The following is a 15633-nucleotide window of genomic DNA, read 5'->3' on the forward strand; positions in this document are numbered from 1 at the left end:
CGTCACGTAAGCCACCTATTTTCCTTTTTCACGGGAAGCACACATCGTGTGTGTCTCTTGTTTCTTTTTTTTTTTTTCTTTTTTCGGTACTGGTTATTTGGGACTAAAGAACGCAGTGCTTCGTCTGGGGAGAGCGGCTGTTTTGTACGTGGTAAGCGAAACATTGTGATTTTCTCTGATTTCTCAGGAGATATCTTGCGGACCTCAGAGTGTTACGTTACATAGCTGATTTTTTAGGCTTGTACATATTTGTAGCGTGGTGATCGTAAGCCAATGGTCATTCGTGCTCATTCCCGATCGTAGTGGGTACTGTGACGGTCTTTAAATGCCTGTGCACGGTATGCCCATGTGTAGTAGAGTTAAGGGGCAACATGGGACCAAAATGTTTCGGCGCTTTCTGGCATGGTGTCTGTTGTAGCCTGTGCATTTCTTCGAAACGTGTGAAGCGAGGTAATACAGCATTGCTTCTGCAAAAATTTATTTTTAAGCACTGTAATGGGTTCTCTGTATTTACAAGGCAACTTTTCATATCAATAATCACTTTTGTTGTTTTACCTGTACTTAGAAACACTTTGAAGAGGACCAGTACGAGGGAAATCGACAGGATGGGCGCCGTCTGTTAAAGTCAACAGCCCTGCATCATCATGGACTATATTTTCGAAGTGAAAAGCATTGCTAATCTGTATTTGACTGTCTTAGTTTCATTTACGGTTTTTGTACGTGATATGTATGCAGTGTTGTTTATTTTTTCAATGTAGTTATCAGTGTTCTAATGGTTATTTATGAAATGTTCTGTACTCGCCATCGATGTGTTTCGCTGATGCGACGTATTCGATGGTAGCTGATGTATGTATTCTGGCTGGATATCTGGCTGGATATCTTGATTAATATTACCCGCGGTTGCGTTTTCTTGTTTGCATTCTTGTTTTCGATTTATATTGTGTGAAATAAGGTTGATTTACTCACTTGATTTACCCCCCATGTAATGAATAAATAAAAAAAAAAACTCTCTCTATCCCGAATTGTGTGTCGAGCCTACCTTGTGAATAATTTTTTTTATCTCGTCTTTCAACATAACCTTCAGGCGCCACACAGTACATATAATTTTGCATGTACATATATCTTTCATGATTGATTGTACTAGACATTATAAGTAAATGTATTTTGTGCATCGTTTGATTTCTTGTGTGTACTACGCAAGATTGACACAGACAAGTTACGTTACATTTTTCTCTACAGCACTAACTAAACCTTATTTTCACATAGCAGTTATTTTTACACCAGCTTAATCCTGTCAGCACACAGTTTTGTGGGCAAAAAAAGGCAAAAATTGCGCGTAGATGTCGTCAAATAATTGCAACGAACGCGAAGAGCACGCGCAACGCAAGGGAAACTAACCGCCGTGCGCGAGTGGCTGGCTACGGTAAAGGAGGCGTGACGTGTAAACCTAAATACAACAGCGAAAAAGAAAAACTTCCACACACAGGGGGTCGCAAACCTTATATACCAAGCATCGAAGCGCAAAAAAAAAATGCGTATTTCAAACATACACACGGCATATTAAATGTGATTGAATTAGGCAACTTGGGGCATGTTCCCGGCGCCATACATTTACGTCTTCGACCTTCGACGAGTTAACAGCTATTGGTTATAAAGATATGCAGATGGGACACCGATAAAAAATCCTCATCAAGGCAAAGCACTTGGAAGCGCGCCGCGAGTAACACTTTATGAACGCAAGCGTAGCTGAGTCTCAGCTCGTGTGACACAATATGGCGGCGCCAGCGGGGTTGTCTCCACCCTGGACGGCGGCGCTGGGCATCGAGGCACCCTAACTGCGCCGCGACACTTGCGCCGCCTACCGGAGTATCCTTAGGGAGAGAGTGAGAGAGAGAGTATATGCAATGATTTGCTGCACCGCACCTATGGCGGAAAGGCGGAGAGGGGAGGAGGAGAGCGCACACCTGCGTAGGAGAGGAGAAAGAGCGAGAGATGCGCATGCGCGGTATGGGTGCTCACGCCGCAGAACCAGTGTTGCCAGGTTTGGCTATATATAGCCAAATTGGGCTACAGGAAAAATATTTTGGCGTAGACTTGGACGAGTTGGCTATGTGGCTATATTTGGGCTACTGAAAATCTGGGACTTGGCTTTGTTTGGGCTTTAAGTGGCGCCCTAATCCACGCTCCAGAAGTGGCTCTGATCGGGTACAAGCAAATCTCGTAGGCTATGCTTTAGCTGGATGAGCCGGCCGCGTGGCTGGGCGTGTGTGCGTGCGCGAAATGACCCCCCCCCCCCTCCCCTTCCATTCCTCTGCGCCCTTGTCTGAGCCGGTGGCTTTGAACTTTGATTCATATAACTTACACCCAGCTTGACCGTTATGCGCCCGATCACCACCCGCCGTGGTTGCTCAGTTGCTATGGTGTTGGGCTGCTGAGCACGAGGTCGCGGGATCGGATCCCGGCCACGGCGGCCGCATTGCGAAAACACCCGTGTACTTAGATTTAGGTGCACGTTAAAGAACCCCAGGTGGTCCAAATTCCTGCCTCATAATCAGATAGGGGTTTTGGCACGTAAAACCGCATAAGTTAATTTTCTTTTCCACCCGATCCCCAGGCAACGGGATGAACCTAGGAGTAGTGAGTTTTTCACAGTACACTGTACTAACATGGCTATGCTCAGGGGGGAAAGCAATAAGATAGGGTCGGGGCCGTCGGGCGATCGTGGCGCCGACATGAAAGAACGGAAGCACGGGTGGATAACCCGCTCCTGTATGTTCATGGTCATGTCTTCTGGGTGAAGTATCGCGCCACGTTTCTCGCGCGAAGCTTTACTGCCATTTTCCTTCTCCTGCTAGATGAATTTTTGTTCGTGCGTACATTCGAGATTTATTTCGATATGTTGGACATAAGATCGGATCCTCCTCAGAGAGGAGAATCCAAACAAGGGGAAGTGGGTAAAGTATGCGAGAACGTATAAAAAGAATGAGAGCAAGACCCCGAGCTAAAGGTGGGTTCTGGTGCTTTTACTTCTAGATGGTTTGCCCGTAGCGTCACGGATGCAGATACTCATTCTGCTAATATCAAAACATGTTTGCCACGATAACATCAGTGTACCACGTCACATGAACTTCACCCGAGCTTGTGAGGTGTCGCGCTGCTGGCTCGAGGACGTGGGTTTGATTCCCGGCCACGGCGGCCGCATTTCGATCAAGGCGAAATGCAGGAACTCCAGTGTAGTTAGATTTAGGTGTACGTTAAAGAACCCGAGGTGGCCAAAATTAATCCGGAGTCCCCCACTGCGTCATGCCTCCCAATCATATCGTGGTTTTGGCACGTAAAACCCCAGCAATTATTAGAGAGTTTTAGAATAGGGGCCTCAAACGTTTTGGGGCCTCAAAGAAATAGCGTCGAAGCCACTGCGCATGCGCAAGACGCGAACTGTGTGTTAGCGTTTTGCGTCGGGCACGCTATTACATCAATTTCGCGGGAGCCCCAAAAGTAAGCTTCCCCAAAAGCTTTCGTCAACAAACATGGTGGTGGCCATCGAAGCGACTACTCTAACCAAGCACCAAACTGGGCTCGATTCGTGGTAACGCGTGAAGTTGTAAGCTAGGAGAAGTGCTTGCGGTTATCACTTTCTCTCAACTAACATGTGTAATGAAGCTTGATTCATTAGACGCCGCCGATTCCGAATGCAGTTGTCGATTTCATGGCTCGTAGGCATAACACGGATTGACTTGTCTAGGTGAAGGTACGTAAAGTTTGTTACTCCGACCTAAGCGCAACAATCTGCTTGCTGCTAATAGAATAAGTTCTAAGTTGTAATTAAACGCGAAAACAAGAAAATCTAAATTACTCTTCTTATCGTAAAATGGCATCTTTTATTTTAGTATTTACAACAGCTTTTTTTGATGCCGTATAGTGACGCTGCAAGCGCAACACGCTATCCGCAAACGCAAAACGCCTATTCTAAAACTTTTCACTCCTGCATGCCCCAACACTAACACCTCTTTGGGGCCCCAAACTTTGGTGGCCCCTATTCTCAAACTTTATTAGAACATCAACATGGTTTTCTTTTAGACAGTACCCGGTTTTCACAGCATAACCACTGTTATAAATTTGTTGTTTATCTTTGCTCTTTGTGCGCAGTCGCAGCTTTTACCATTTCAAGCGAGTTACGTTCGGGACGTGCTGGTAGCCGCATACGTCTGCGTGCTAATTCTTACACTGGTGTGCCGTTTTGCGCAGTAATCTTTTAAAGCTTCGCTTACACATATTCAGACATCGAGGGGCCTCTGTTGCCTGACACTTTATTTTAATGCATGTTCTTGCCGTGCTAGAGACCTAAGATGGCGGCCGGGTTGATGTTAGTGGACAGTATATAGAGCAAGTACCAGCTAACCCGGGCCATGCTAATTGAAAAAAAAAATGAGAAAACAAAATAGGACGATGAAACAAATAACACGAGGCATCATAGCGCGAAAGACTTGTTTTAGCTCATAAAAAAAGAAGCCGTGAGCACGTCGCAGATCGCTGGGCAGCTGAACTCCTACGCCATAGGCAGAGATGACGTGAGAGATCGATGATGCTAAACATTATTTTGCGTTCACGACAGCTAAAAAGTAGAGTACGTAGATCATATTACTGTAAATAACTAAAAATAATAACTCAGTACTATCTGTCATAAAATAAAAGCACTGATTTCGCCCTCTGTAGCGATTCGCTGCAGCTTAAGAGCGTCCGGGCCCAACGAAAAAGCGTTCTCTGCAAGCATGATGTCGCTGTTGTTGATGTCAACGGTCGACAGTCACTGCGGCCCGGTCATTTTGTTACGATGGGTTGTGCAAAAAAAGATTGCCGTAGTCGAATGTGAAAATGTATACACAAATAAAACTGTAAATATAAATGGCTATATTTGGCAACGAATTTTTTGCACGTTTTTTGTGTTTGGCTACATTTGGGCTACAACTTCTCTAGCTTTGGCTACGCCGCCTCGTCGGGCCTGGAAACTCTGCGCAGAACGGACACTGCCCCGAGCATAAAATGCTCTCGCATCTAAAAAAAAGCTCAGCCTGGAAAGACGTGTAAACACGGCAGCGATGAATTAACGCCATCCACTCAGCGCCGACATTGCCTAAAAACAAAGCCTTCGAGATTGCCTACATAACTCTTTCGAAGCAATGAGTATTGGGTTTTCGTAAACCAGCGTTCCCAAATTTTGTCAGTGCTGACGTCCTTAATACAAAAATAGCCCAAATATAGCCATGTAGCCAACTCGGAATTTTCGACGCCAAGCCGCGTAAAAAGTAGCCCAATTCGGGTATTATTAGCCCAATCTGGCAACCCTAGCAAGAGCCAATGACGTGAAGAAACAGCTTCCGCCTTCCGGCCCTGCCGCGCGCCGGGTTGTCTAGGCAACGGTATTGCGCCGTAGCGTCCCTTCCGGTCGCTATTCATTCGGGAGGGCGTAGCCGCGTAAATGGCGCTGCGCCGAACTCAGTCGAACTATAAAAAATTATCGGCCGCTAGACGTTTATCCTCACAGGTTTGCTTACTGGCGTGGTCGCCTGATTGCTGCCACTTCGTTGTAGTCTCTATTAGCCCCGAGAACGAACACTGGCGTCGCTGCAATCGCCGCGGTGTGACGTCACGGACAGGACTCCCCTGCTACGCCACCGCCGTTCTCCTAGATCTGCACCGTCCGCGCCCGCTTTTGTGTGATACGATGGTGACTTACTGCGCTGTTCCACAATGTAAATCTCGCAAAGAAGATGGTGTAAGTTTCCACTACTATCCAAAGTCGACGAAGCTAAAGAAAGTTTGGATAATAAAGCTTAGAATTGGCAAGCTGCCGTCAAAACGCGTTGTCATCTGCAGCAAGCACTTCAGAGAAGAGGATTTTGTGTATCCCGTATACAAGGCGCTAGGTAAGGCCATTCCGGGTGTACTTATCGCTTCTTTGCACTCAGTTGACGTGTCCGTAACTTCGTTACCAGGTTACAAGTACCGAAAGTTGTCGCCGGAAGCAATTCCGTCCGTCAATCTGCCTGTACGGCCACACGATGCGAGGCGGCGTCTCGTGCGAGCGGCGATGAGACGGCGTAAGTTCTTCGGATATTGATTCTCTTTGCGGTTAGTATGAATAAGTCGTTCAAACATGTATGTAGATACGTAAAGAATTGAAAATGATCTGTGGGAGCCAGAATGAGTGAAATGTGCTGTCGGCCGCTCCAGCATCGCTCGGTGTAGGAGCGCGCACGGTAACACATTGATTCATGGCAGATGTACTATCGCGTTTAATAATGTAGAAGCATTGCTGATCGTGCATTTGTACCCGCACGAGCGCTCCCTTGGTTGTCTAGCTTATTATACACGGTAACAGCGAGTCATTACTGTCTACGTATTAAAACAATTCCGCAGCCATCTTAAACGTGTGCCACATGGGACACTTTCTACCGTGATCCGGCCTGACCGAAATGAAAATTATTGATCGTGATTGCCTCACTCTCTTAAGCTGTGGAAGAGAGTTAATCGCGATCGGAAGTGGCTGTAATGCTATTAGCAAAATGTCCTGCAAGGTTTGATTTCAATTTCAGGTGAAAGAGGCGTTCCCATACGCTCTTACCGGTTTCCACAGACATCTTCCATTCGCACTGATGCTGTGGAAAAATGCCAAGATGGCGCAGACGAGAGCTCGAGCAGCTCGATGTTAGAACCAATTGATGCACCACTGGCCGAAGAGACAGAACCAATAGAATGCTGTGGTACGTTTATCTTTCAAGAAATACAAATGTTCATGTGCCAAATTGTGCTGCATGTGGGCCCTCATGTCATTTACTGCAAAGTAGAGTACTTGGAGAAAAGTAGAAAGTTACCTATCAAGAAAGGGGTCAGGCATAGAGACACAATCTCTCCAATGCTATTCACTGCATGCTTAGAAGTATTCAAGCTCTTAGACTGGGAAGGCCTAGGAGTGAGGATCAACGGCGAATATCTCAGCAACCTTCGGTTTGCAGATGACATTGTCCTATTCAGCAGCAATGGAGACGACTTACAACAAATGATTGAGGACCTTAATCGAGAAAGTGTAAGAATTGGGTTGAAGATGAATATGCAGAAGACAAAGATAATGTTCAATAGCCTGGCAAGGGAACAAGAATTCAGGCTCGCCAGTCAGCCTCTAGAGTGTCTAAAGGAGTACGTTTATCTAGGTCAATTACTCACAGGGGACCCTGATCACGAGAAAGAAATTTACAGAACAATAAAATTGGGTTGGAGCGCATACGGCAGGTATTACCAAATCCTGACTGGGAGCTTACCACTGTATTTGAAGAGAAAAGTGTACAATCATTGCATTCTACCTGTGCTAACATATGGGGCAGAAACTTGGAGATTAACAAAGAATCTCGAGAACAAGTTAAGGACCGCACAAAGAGCGATGGAACGAAAAATCTTAGGACTAACGTTAAGAGACAGGAAGAGAGCGGTGTGGATCAGAGAACGAACGGGGATAGCCGATATTCTAGTTGACATTAAGCGGAAGAAATGGAGCTGGGCAGGCCATGTAATGCGTAGGATGGATAACCGGTGGGCCATTAGGGTTACAGAATGGATACCAAGAGAAGGGAAGCGCAGTCGAGGTCGGCAGAAAACCAGACGGGATGATGAAGTTAGGAAATTTGCAGGCGCAAGTTAGAATACGCTAGCCCAAGACAGGGGTAATTGCAGATCGCAGGGAGAGGCCTTTGTCCTGCAGTGCACATAAAATATAGGCTGATGATGATGATGATGAGAGTACTTGGTTATTTTTAATTAGTTTCATTTCATTTTATTTTTCCACGCTCCAGAGGTTCCGGCTGAGAGTTCAGGCAATTCATTACAAATTCAGAAGGTACCAGAACAATTTGCAGCACATTTACTGCTGTTTGTGTTAATACTGGTGACTGCTGTAAGTTATGTTATTGTTACATTCAATTTGTTTTTCTTTTTCAGAGATTATTGCTCAAGCTGAGAAGCTCTCTAAAGAAATTGGAATTCAGGTCGATACTAGAAACTTCTTGTTTGCCAGGGAACAGCATATCACAGTTGCAAAAGTTCCTGATGAAAATGGTCTAGTTGTGCTCGCAGGTATAAGCTCTTTCGAGTTGTTTTACAACATAACAGAGCTTTACACAGAAGCAAGGTTGCGTCAAGGAACGCGAAGCTTATCCTTGAGTGATGATGATGCTGTGCTTCTCACATTCATGAAGCTCTATCATCATTTACCATTTTCTCTGCTGGCAGTGTTCTTTAGTGTTTACTGTACAACTGCATCTAACATTTTCAAGGATTCGATTGTAATTCTAGCAAGTATTCTTGAGCATGCAGTTTTCTGGACAACGAAGACTGCAGTTGTCAACTGTCTGACAATGTATTTCAAAGAATACAAAGACACGAGGATGGTGCTTGACTGCACTGACATAGAAATTGAGCGCGCAAAATATCTTGTGTCGAGGCTCCTCACGTACAGCCACAATATGCGCACATACACTGCAAAGGTACTGGTGAGTGAGACACCAGGTGGCTTAATCAGCTATATAAGTCTGGCGTATGGCGGGAAAGCATCTCACACATACATCACAAAGCAGTGCAGCATTCTTGACAAGTGTATTCCCCATGTTGACAGTGTAATGGTAGATAAAGGCTTCCTGATCAGTGAACTTTGCAATGAAAAAAAACATAAAAATGATCAGACCTCCTTTCCTCATGGAAAAACAGCTTACTACAGAGGAAGCTAGGAGAAATCAGTCCATAGCAAGTGCCCGAGTACATGTGGAGAGGGCCATTCAAAGGATGAAACTGTACCGCATTTTAGAAAATCGTTTTGATCTTGACCTTGACTGCATATTCAAAGTAATTGCTGGCACTTTGAACCTCTCAAAGCCGTTGTTCAGTAACAACAAGTTTCTTTTCAAATGATAACATCTCCATGTGTATTTTATCAGGTTAAGTCTCCACAAAGTAGTTCTACAGCGATTACTAAATTAGCTTTGTGAGCTGTTTCTGCGTCTTTCGGGGGTTTTACGTGTCAAAGCCAGTTCTGATTATGAGGCGCGCCGTAGTGGAGGGCTCCGGATAAATTTTGACCACCTGGCGTTCTTTAACGCGCACTACAACGCAAGCACACGGGTTTTTTATTTCACCTCCATCGAATGAGCCGCCGCGGCCGGGATTCGATCCGGCGAACTCGTGCTCAGCATTTGCGAGCTGCCATGCAAAGTGTGATATTTAATAAATGTGACTAATTGGTGTATTAATATAAACATTATCCAGTCAGTGTGAATTTTATGAATATGCACACCTACACTGTAATTAGCGTAAGCAGAAGAAAAATTTCTGGCTGTAATAAGTGCAGTGGTCCTACAATGTACACAATAACACGAGCTGGGTCAGTAGTTCTGGTCTATATGATTTGGAGTGTACTCGAAAAAGCATTTTTTTCTTACAACACTGCCCAGTAACAGTAAAGCCAACTGGAAAACATATTTCGAGCTTCTTGTCAAGAAGAACCACTTTTAGTTTTCCTTGGCACCAGAAATACATTACTGTTGCATTTTTAATACATAAAAAGTTTATTTCAATAATTTCCATCTCAAATAGCAAATTTTATTAGAAAAGTGATGCATAAAAATAATTTTGACGCATGCTTCACTGTTGAGCTGTTTCATAATGCAGTTACATCATCACATATCACAGTAATGCTTGTCAGCATATCTTTGTTTTAAGATCACAGTATATCAGTGGCAGCACGTGAGTTAAAACACGTACATACAAGCATGATTGAATACCCATGTGGAAAGCTGTGCATGGCAGATGAACCACAAGTGAGTACTGTCATTCCCTGGAATGACTTTCTGATACCACAGTTATTTCTTGACAGTATCACAGTTGCATTACAAAATGCAGTCACCCATACCAACTATGTCACAAAACAAACACCAGCCCGAAATGAAACAAACAAAACTGCAGATACCTACTGTACAGTGCAACAGATGTCTGGCTACCCCAGTATCACAGTATTGGCCAAATATCCCACAAACATGACTACATGAGCTGTAGACAAAAAATGAGAACATCTTTCTAACGCCTTTGTGCACTTTTCTTCATCATTGTTGTATGAATGCAAGCCGTGTGAGTTAACACAAAATTCACATACAAGTATGATTGAATACCCATTTAGAAAGCTAGGCTTAAAACATAAACCACAAGTGACTATCCCCGGGATGACTTTTCGATATCACAGTTATTGCTTGACAGTATCAGTCACATTACAAAATGCAGTCACCCAAAAATTAAAACCACAGAATGCCACATAGACAACTGCACTGCATGTGATTCCTAATCTGTCATTTTAGTGTTTGTTATTTTTTGAGGTTTCATCACAAAATGCTCCAGCCACTGCATGACTGAGCCGTTTACACAATAATGTGTTTGCATGGTCACGTAAGGCAAATTTTTGTGTGCTACAGCCTGCTACCGTGTTTGCATTTTCTTGCTCAGTGTACAGAGAGGCCCACTGTTAAAGGGAACACTTGAGTGCAGAGCATGTCTGGATTTTCCTCTCTCGCAAGAGTAAAATCGCATAGACTTGGAGGAGATAACTAGTAGTTGGTAGCTCTCATTCCTTTCGACACACCTGTGCTTGACATTGACATTGCTTCCACAGCCACTTGCAGCTAGGATGCCAGACAAGTTAGGGCCCCACATCTGAGTGTTCCCTTTCACAGTGGACTGCACTGTACATCAGTACAAAGCGTCATACTGCAGATGTGTCCAAACTTTCTAGGAGTGCTTTATCTGATTGCACATGCAACTTTTCTTCTGGTTTATATATCGAAATAACTGTGGCAATCGCAATTAGTTGCTGAACATGAAGTCGCAGGTTGATTTCTTGGCTGCGTTCCTACCGAGAAAGGCAATAGCAAGGTGCTTATATACCCAATATTGATGTATAACTGCCCCCTACACCATCCCTAATAACACTTTTGTCACGTTGGAATGTTAAACCTCATACATCAGTCATTTTCGTGGCTTAAAAAGGGAGGCTGCAGTTTGGTTACGCGCAGTGCATAAAAAATTGCATGCGCAACTGAAGCAAAGCATTTCATGTAGAAAGAACAGGCGGCAGTATGTACTGCTCAAAAAATAGGAAGACCTTTCAACTACATCACAACTACATCAAATGGCACTGTAATGCAAATATTGTCTTGTTCATTGGCAAATACAAACAAATCTGTATGCTGAACTCCTGTGATGCCCATTTGCACCTGCACTTGGCAAAAAATATGTGGTTGCACGCTTTAGGTTTTAAGTCAAAACTTTTTCTTTGTTCTTCTCCATATTCTCTTCCAAGAATTTTTTTCATGGACTCGGGGCATTTGATTTCCAGTACCCGCTCAGGACAACAGTTGCACTTTACTTGTCCATCTGGACTTGCACCCATGTAAGGGCAGGCGGCCTTCCATAATGAAAAGTCCACACTGCCTCACAACCAAGTTTTCATGACTGGCTCGCTGGCTTTGGTAGCAATTTCTTCCACTGCCTTCTAGTGTACTGTCACGACACATTGTTGCTGTACGGACATTATTCTGCCGCTTCACTTTTATCAAGGGTCTCAGATCATGTGGGCCCATCTTTGTCCTTAATGTCTTTACGCGGGTAAATATGCTGTAGGCAATAGAAGCTGTGATCATGCCTGCCCTGTGGCGCAGCCAGAGACTAGATTTCGCCTGATCTCGTGTTAACCTTTCAATCATTATAATGTCTTCATGGCTCTTGCTTTCCTGTAAGTGTTCAAGCAGCATTTCTGGTGTCACTTCACTGCTGATCCCAAGAACACTCCTTAACTCCTTCACAGAACCAATGAGTGTTAAGTCTTTAGGTGCTGGCTCAGAAGTGCAACATCCTGCTTCTACAGCCGGGTCCAACGTGGATTCTGTTTCTGAAATACATTTTCAGAAAAAAGCCTACAATTAGTATTCACAGTAGCATGGTGAAAACTAGTATGTGCAAGAAATGTGATGAAACAAATAAAAACCACTTCGTCTTGGATGCAAAATACACAGATGTTTGCATATATAATTGCTGTGGTAGTCATAACGTCTACATTTGACTTGTAGTTGGCAAAAATTGTTTTAAAGGTTTCAAAGCAACACATCTCTTGTACTTCCTTAGCATGAAATGTTTCGCGCTGGCAAAATGCCTCGAAGACGCGTTCGAGACTATTCAAAGGAGAGGAGCCGCAAAGTTTGGAGCGATAAACATTACATTTTGCTACATGTAGCTGCCCATGAAGGATACTGGAACTTGGAACGCATTAGCCTTAGAAAACTGCACACGCCCTTGGATATAGTATTAAAATATAATTAAAGTATTTGTGCACTTAGCTAATCTCAATGCACTGCCTAAAGGGTCAAGTAAATACAGCTGGCAGATATTAAAATTAAAACTGGTTGATTTGTTATCGTGCTTATAGATAACATGGGGTTCTGTTTAAAATAATTATGTTGCAACCAAAGCAACGAAACACAGCACACTGCCTATGGAACATGTTGCAGTACAGCTCATTAGGCATGTAATCAACTACATTGCAAATACTCAAGCTTAGGCAAGAGATGCGTAATGACATTTTATACAGTTTTGGGACATGTTTGCCCGCTGTATTACTGCTCTCAGAAAAAGAGATTAGGCGCTGCTGCTGGCCACTTCTTTATGACACTCAGATTCAAACAGCCAAACCAAATTTGAATGCGTACCTAATTGAGTATCTCTTTCTAAGTGCATTTTTGCTGCAGATTGATGGCTCACATTCTGCAGAAGTCTTTCAATTATGTTGCTTTCCAGCTGGGGGGTCTTTTTGAATTTTGCCTGGAAAAAGTAGCAACGAGAGGCAGCAATGTTATGTTCTAGAATGGAACTTAGTCGTAAACACTGCACCACTCATTACTGTTGGGCAGTTAGCATTGCGGTTTGTGCATTCATTTTCCCACCTCTCGGACTTGATAAGCAAGCATGAAAATTAATATTTTCACTATGGTAAAGAGTGCTAGATCCTACTTCTGTTTATAAGAGATGTCAAGCATTCACCTCAGATGACCTAATGTTAACTATACTCAACAGCTGGCACATGGCACCATTGACATCATTTGTGCTCTGTGACTCCTATCAAGACATTTGTAAATAACATTTGCCGTACATAGTTTACAGTAAAACTACAGCATTTGTTGAAATCATGAAACTGATCTTACAGCTTAAGAAAAGGCAAACAGCAAGGCTATTTACAAGAGTATTTTCACCAAGCAAGCACTGTGAGCCGACTGCCCTTCGTTTCAGAATTGGCCTTGCTGTTTGCCCTCTTATTCCACTCAGTTTTAAAAGACCAGTGTATTTGCAAAACTTTTTTGCACAATGAAGGTCGACTATAGCTCTTGGCTCATACTTTTGTTTTACACGCTCTTTATGCTCCTTGCCCCACCTCTGTGGCTGGTCAGTTGGTGACAGCTTGTCGAAAGTCTTGGCAGCATTTATATGCAGCAGTACAGCTACAATGTGTTTGCACTTGCAGTTTCTGTAAAATAAAACGGTAAGGATATGTCAATTCCAAAGACATTAAACCTACAAAAGACAAATTTCACTTAGTTTTTAAACGTAACAATTTTCTAATCATGCATTCATCAAACTTCTTAATATACATTGGAATAGTGATTGATGTGAAGTTTCTGTCTGAATAATGCCCTTTGCAGCCTACAACAGGTGATATTTTATTACAAAGAGACACTTCAAAAACAACACCTTTACTGTAAAAAATTATTAGTTAAACTGGAACAGGCACGCATTCCAGCACAGGTTGAAATACGTGGGTCTAGCAAATATTTCTGCTAAATGAATGACTTCACTACTGCTTGGCCTCAGTTCCGCAATTGGAACATGTGTCTCCGAGTTAATAATGATCGACGAAGAAAATTAGCGAATCTTTGATGACAGAATGGCGCTATCTGCAACAGGAGATTTAAAAGAATCTGCTTGCAATAAAGAAATCACATTGAATATCTAAAGATCAAACAAATTAACAGTGCCAGTCACATAGTTCAACACAGCGCTTTCGAATGTCAACCGGCGATCGAGGTATTTGTACTTGGAGCATATCCAGGTTTCTCAAGTAGTCAAGTAGTCATGCCCTGCTTTGCACGAACAGCTGGCTTGATCTACCACTGCGTCGCAAACGGTAATCTTCACTTCATGCGGCGCACTGCTGATAGCAGTCATTTGCAAGACAAACGCCAGAAAGTCAAAACGAGCGTTCTTAGCGGTTTCGACGGCGCACTCCACGACGTGGCCCGCGTAATAAACTTCTTCCACCTCCGTGAGGCACCGGCTCGTCTCGCACGCCTTGTCCACATACCGGTTGATGCTGCTCAGCGGTAATGCAACTGCTAACAAAATAATTTAAAAGCAGGTTATCTAAATTAATGCTTGTGACATCATCGCGGCTGCGCGCCGCACGAAGAGACGAGCGGACCGCAGGAAAGAAACTCCAGCCATTACCAATTCCAACACGTGCGGCCACGCGAACAGAAGCAATTGCTTCTGTTCGCGGGCACGAATACAATGCAATAAACAGTTATTGCAAGAAAAACGTGAAATTAAACAGGGTGCGTGAGCGAGTATGCAAGGAAACTGACACAACAGCTGGGGTTGTATTTTCTATGGGGATCACTTTCGGATAAAGTTTCACTTTCGAGAGGTTTCGCGAGACTCGATATTGACAGCACTCTTGTCACTTTTGCGAAGATAGCAAACTTGGCAGAGTGCCAAAAACGCTGTCGGGCATATAAGCGTACACATCCAGTGCGGAGAAACCTCGCGAAAGTGAAACTATATCCGAGATTGATCGCGCGAGCACCGCTGTCAAGGCATTCACGCCGGAGAGCGGGCATTTCTCGGTCGCGCTCGCGCACTGATGACGATTGTACACACAGATATTGTTGTTTGCTTACCTGAAACACGATCACTGCAGTTTTCGTCGTTCATCTGAAGCTTGCAGCGCGCAGAAATCGAACGCAAGCACAGCACTTCACAGTGTGACGAAGCGAGCGCACGTTATCGGGGCCGCCCTCGAAACTTCAGTCCTGGCCGTGACGTCATCCAAACTTCCTGCCAGGCGGCGCCACTCCTAATTCTCGGGGCTAATAGCTGTAGCGGTGAGCTGGGAGTTGCGAATACGTTTTGTGTCGAGCGTTTCTTTGTTTTGACGATGTCTGGGCTGAATCACTGTGAGTGCAGCACACAAATCGTGACCGTGAGCGAGCGGATCAGTGCTCTTCTACAGGTGCGACCAAATTACCGGCTGCGTCCGATCAAGGCGATCATGCCATGCATAAAGTTTCAGCGAGATCATGGCTGGATAAGGGCACTCACATATTGGTCGTGCCACGGCGAGGCGCAAGCATTCACATCACTCGTGCGCGTCTCCCGAAGGAGTGACAGTTGTACTCTTTCGCAGTACAAGTTTCGGTTTTCCATATTTATATAGTACGAAATTTATTTCACTGAAGCAATAAGCGGCATCTGTTCTTTGCATTCAAAGAACCATTT

At 44.1% G+C, this 15633-nt stretch overlaps 2 pseudogenes; one reads left to right on the forward strand and one right to left on the reverse strand.

The window, feature by feature from the left end:
- Positions 1–8234: 8234 nt before the first annotated feature.
- Positions 8235–8958, forward strand: LOC119454422 (uncharacterized; annotated as a pseudogene).
- Positions 8959–9687: 729 nt separating this feature from the next.
- On the reverse strand, positions 9688–15167 carry LOC119454423 (uncharacterized; annotated as a pseudogene).
- Between the last annotated feature and the right edge of the window lie 466 nt (positions 15168–15633).

This window comes from Dermacentor silvarum, chromosome 5 (assembly GCF_013339745.2).
Source record: "Dermacentor silvarum isolate Dsil-2018 chromosome 5, BIME_Dsil_1.4, whole genome shotgun sequence".
NCBI lineage: Eukaryota > Metazoa > Arthropoda > Arachnida > Ixodida > Ixodidae > Dermacentor > Dermacentor silvarum.